Genomic DNA, 5,708 nt, shown 5'->3' with positions numbered 1-5,708 from the left:
TTTTAAATTATGAAATATATACAAAAAGTATATTAAATGTATATGTATAGTTTAAAGAAGAATAATAAAATGTGTACCCATGAACTCACCACCCAGCTTAAAAAGTAAAAAATTATCTTAGAGAGGATGAAAATTGCCAAAGCTTCTTAGAAGTTCCCTGTGAGCTCTACCCAGATCCACTTACCCAAGAAATAACCACGATCCTGAGTCTTGTGATAATCACATCCTTGCTTTTCTTTTTTAATTTTTACCACCTTTGTATGCTATCCTAAACAGCATACTATTTTTGCATTTTATATATATGGAAACTTTCAGTCTGTATTCATCTGTTTTGCATCTTTTGCTCAATATTAAATTTTTATATCGGTATGTAAGCTGAAGTTCATTTTCATTTCTGTGTATATTCCACTGCATGATTATACCACAAATTATGTGGTTTATGTAGACATTTAGATTGTACCTTTTTTATCTACTGTAATATGTTGTTGTGAACATTCTTGTAGATGTCTCTTGGTCACAAGTGTAAGACTTCCTTTAAATTATATACCCAGGAGCGGAAGAGAAATTCAAAGCAAAAGTAATTATACCAAATTACACTCTAATCAGCGTGGTATGAGAGTTGCTATTACTCTGCGTTCTCACCAGTACTTGACCTTGCCCAGCCTTTTCATTCCTGCCAATCTGGTGGGCATATTACAAGATTTTTTTTTTTTTTTTTTTTGTGCGGTACACGGGCCTCTCACTGTTGTGGCCTCTCCCGTTGCGGAGCACAGGCTCCGGACGCGCAGGCTCAGCGGCCATGGCTCACGGGCCCAGCCGCTCCGCGGCATGTGGGATCTTCCCGGACCGGGGCACGAACCCGCGTCCCCTGCATCGGCAGGCGGACTCTCAACCACTGCGCCACCAGGGAAGCCCTAATTTGCATTTCTTTAATCACTAATGATACTGAGCATCTTTTCATGCTCACATACCTTTCTTTAGTGAAAGGACTGTTCAAGTTTTTGCCTATCTTTCATTGTTTGTCTTTTTATATGAAATTGCAGGAGTTCTTTTATATTTTGGATACAAGTCCTTTGGCAGATATGTTCTGCTAATATTTTCTTCCACTCTGTGGTTTGATTTTTCAATTTCCAAGCAGTGTCTTTGGAAGATCAAAAGGTTTGAATTCTGATGTTTAATTTGTTGATTAGCTTATCTTTTAGAGTAGCGCATTATGTGGTCTAAGAACTATTTGTCTACCCCAAACGAAGATCGTGAAGATATTCTCCTGTGTTTCATTCTATAAGCTTTATAAGTTTAGCTTCTTTATTTAGGATTATGGCCTAACTTGACTTAATTTTTGTATCTAATATGAGGGAGGGCTCAGAATTCTTTTTGTCTATACAGATATCCAATTCAGCACCATTTGTTGAAAAGACTATTCATTTCCACATTGAGTAACTTTGACACCTTTGGTGAAAATTGATCAACCATATATTGTGGGTCTCCTTCTAGAATCCCTATTCTGTTCCATTAATCTGTTTGTCTATCTCTATGCCAATATCACACTGTCTTGATTACTGTAGCTCTAAAGCAAGTCTTGAAATCGGGTAACGTTAAGTCTTCCAACTTTGTTGTTCTTTTACAAAATAATACAATTTCTGGCTATTGTGGTTCCTTTCCATTTTCATATAAATTTTAGCATCAGCTTGACAATTTCTACCAAAAAAAGCCTGCTGGAATTTTCCTGTCTTTTGTTTTAATCAAATGTTTTTTATTTGTTTTCTTTTGGTTTGGTTTTAGTATTGCATTCTATCTTCGCTATTGACTTACTAGCTATACATCTTTGATTATTTTTAGTGGTTGCTTGGGGATTACAATAGTGACCCTTAACCTATCAGAGACTACCTTGAGTTAATATTATACTGCTTTACATATAATAATTGTTATATTTATTACGTATAATATGTAATACAATTATAATAGCATAATTGCATTTTCACCTTTGTTATACACTCTCGAATTGGTTTGCTAGTATTTTTTTTTGCCTGATTTTTTTTAAACATCTTTATTGGAGTATAATTGCTTTACAATGGGGTGTTAGTTTCTGCTGTATAACAAAGTGAATCAGCTATAGATATACATACATCCCCATATCTCCGCCCTCTTGCGTCTCCCTCCCACCCTCCCTATCCTACCCCTCTAGGTGGACACAAGGTTTGCTAGTATTTTGATTAGGATTTTTTCATCCGTATTTATGAATGAGAATGACTGCAATTTTTTTTCCTGTAATGTCCTTGTTTGGTTTTAATATCAAAGTTATACTAACCTCATGAAATTGATTGAGTAGCATTTCTTCTTTTTACTCTCCAGGAGCATTTGGGTAATACTGGAATCATGTATTCCTTGAAAGTTTGACAGAACTCACCTCTAAATATGAGGCTGGTGGGTTTTTCTGCAATGATTTAAATATAGATTTATTTTACTTTACACCAATTCAGCTTTTCTGTCTTTTAAAGTCAATTTTGGTAAGTTTAATTTGTCTAGGAATTTATAAATTTCATCTAAGTTTTCAAATATTTCAGCATAAAATTGTTCATAATATCTTTACTTTTTTATTGTGGCAAAATTTACATAACATAAAATTTTACCATTTTAACCATTTTTAAATGTGGAATTAAGTACATTCACAATGTTTAACTATCACCACTACTTCGAGAATTCTTTCATCATCCTAAACATAAACTCTACCCATTAAGCAATAAATCCCCTTTTCCTCCTCCACCCAGCTTCTGGTAACCTCTATTCTACTTTTTGTCTTTCTGGATTTGCCTATTCTAGATACTTCGTGTATGTGGAATCATATAATATTTGTCCTTTATGTCTGGTTTATTTCAGTTAGCATAATGTTTTTATCCATATTGTAGCATGTGTGAGAACTGCATTCCTTTTTATGGCTGAATAATATCTAATTGTATGTACATATCACATTTTGTTTAACCATTCATCTGTTGATGGACACTTTCGTTGCTTCCACCTTTTTGGCTATTATGAATAGTGCTGCTATGAACATTGGTGTACACATACCTGTTTTTAATTATTTGGGGTTTTATACCTAGGAGTGGTAATTCCATGTTTAACTTTTTGAGGAACCATCAAACTATTTTCCACCATAGTTTCTTATTGTTATCTGTTTAATCTCTGCAATATCTAAAAATATCTCCCCTTATTTTATTCTCTGTGGAGTGTGTGTGTGTAACTTTCCAATCTTACTATTGCAAATAATGCTGCTAAGATACAGTCTTATTCATAAGTTATTTCACATGAATCAGTAGGATTCATTTCCCAAATGGAACTGGTCAAAATGTGTTTGCATCTTGGCAGATATTGCAAAACTGCCCTCAGTGCTGGTCGTTTTCTCGTTTGCTCTCAGCTCCTCCAGCAAGAGGAGACCTGTGCATGCTTTGTTCTCTATCAAGCTTCATTCTTGCCCTTCCTCACTCCATAGCTCAGGGGCTGAACAGCTGAAAACTCCACTTCCCAAATTCCCTTGCCAGATGATAGAAGGGGAGATATTCTTGTTCCCTTCCTTCTCTTCTCCTCTCCTCCCCTCCTCTCACCTCTTTCCCCCTCCTCCTCCTTCTTCCCCTTCCTCTTCCTCTCTCTCTCTGATTCAGGAGACGTCTCTGGAAGTAGCTACATCCCTTCAGAGATCCCAGCTTAACTCCCATCTCTCCATGGTTCCAGACTTGGCCAGGCAGCCGCTCCTCTGCAGTTTCACTACTGGTTGGGCATCCTTTTCTGATTGGTTCCAGTACCCCGTGCAGCAAACTCAGTGAGGCAGCCATGGCTCTGCGTTTGTCGCTGGTCATACCACTGCGTCCCTTCCCCCCAGCCCTGGAAGTAGTAGTAGCTTCTTCCTCCAGTTACTAATGTCTCAGTAACTTCACTTTCCCCTTTTTGATCTCTTGGCCCTTTCATAAACATATTTTCTCTATCAAATCCCCTCTGTTTCAAATATCTGGTATGATGTTTTCTTTTCCTGGCTGGACCCTGACTGATTATCCTCCATAAATGTTGTACCATTGTACACTCCTACAATGTGAGAGCCTTATCAAAATCTGGCATAAACTTTTGGATTTTTATCAGTCCGATAAGTGAAAAATGGTATTTTGGTGTAGTTGTCATGTATTTCTCACATTATAAATGAGGTTAGACATATTTTCATATGTTTAAAAGTCATTTGTATTTCCCTTGGTGTTAATTGACTGTTTATATAATTTTCTCTTTTATTCTATTGGGATGTTAGCCATTTTCTTATTGATTTCTAGTATCCCTTCAAATTTTAGGGAAATTAGGCCTTTGTGATATGAGCTCTAAATATATATCTTCTGTTTGTCTCATAGCTTTGCTTATGGTGTTCTGGGATTTTTTTTCCCCCATGAAAACTTTTCTTTTAATGTATGCAAACTATTTGTTTTATGGCTTCTGGCTTCTGAGTCATAATTAGATCTTTTCTACTCCAAATTTATTAAGGAATTTTCTCACATTTCTTTCTAGAAGTTTGTGGTTTCTTAAAGTTTCATAACTAATACCTTTTCTCTTTCTGATTTTTTTTTCCCTATAAATTTCTTCATTTTTTTTTGTCCAGCTGCCCAAAGTTTCTTTCTTTATTCTTGAAAGTCCAATAACTTCAGTAGGATGTGGCCACATCTTCATCCTCTGGGGTCAGTTTTCCCTGGTATATGGTGTACCTTTCAATATGTAGATTCAAGTCTTCTTTTCTTTTGTTAGTAATTTATTTAGTGGTGTAATTGACATACCATAAAATCCACTTGTTTTGTACCATTCAATAAATTTTAGTAAATTTACAGAGTTGGACAGCCATCACTGTGCTCCATCTTAGACCCTATCTCCCCCAGAAATCCCTCATGTTTGTTTGGAGTCATTCTCGCATTCCCATCCCAGGGCCCACGCAACTACCAATCTCCTTCTGTCTCTGTGTATTTACTTTTTCTGGACTTTTCATATTAAAGGCATCGTACAATATGTGGCATTTTGCATCTGGCCTTCACTTGGCGTAATGTTGTAGAGGCTTATCCATGGTGTAGCACACATCAGTCCTTCATTCCTTTTTATCGCCTAATAGTATTCCATCATACACATGTATCATTCATCATTTGTTAATCCACTCATTAGTTCATGGTCACTGTGTTACCTCTACTTCTTGTCTATTATGAATAAAGCTGCTATGAATGTTTATGTGCAAGTCTCTGTGAGGACATATATTTAGAAGTGGAATAGCTTTTTAAGACACTGCCAAACTTTTCTAAGTTGCCTGCACCATTTTACATTCCCTCAGCAATGTGTGATGCCGCAGTTTCTCCACATCCTCGAAAATGTTCATTATTTCCTCTTTTTATGTATTTATTACTGTGGATATGTATCTCATTGTGGCTGTAATTTGCATTTCCCTAATACCTAATGATACTGAGCATCTTTTCATGTGCTCTTAGCCATTCATGCATCTTCTTTGTTTATATGTCTATTCAAATCTTCTGCTCATTTTTTAGTTGGATTGTTTGTCTTATTATTGAGTTGTAAGAGTCCTTTATATATTCTAAATACAAGTCCTTGATCAGATATATGATTTGCAAAGAGTCTGTGGCTTGTCTTTTCCTTTCCTTTTTTGTTTTTTAACATCTTTATTGGAGTATAACTGTTTTACA

This window comes from Physeter macrocephalus, chromosome 12 (genome assembly GCF_002837175.3).
Source record: "Physeter macrocephalus isolate SW-GA chromosome 12, ASM283717v5, whole genome shotgun sequence".
Taxonomy (NCBI): domain Eukaryota; kingdom Metazoa; phylum Chordata; class Mammalia; order Artiodactyla; family Physeteridae; genus Physeter; species Physeter macrocephalus.
The sequence above is the reverse complement of the archived record's forward strand: the minus strand, read 5'-3'. Positions refer to the sequence as shown.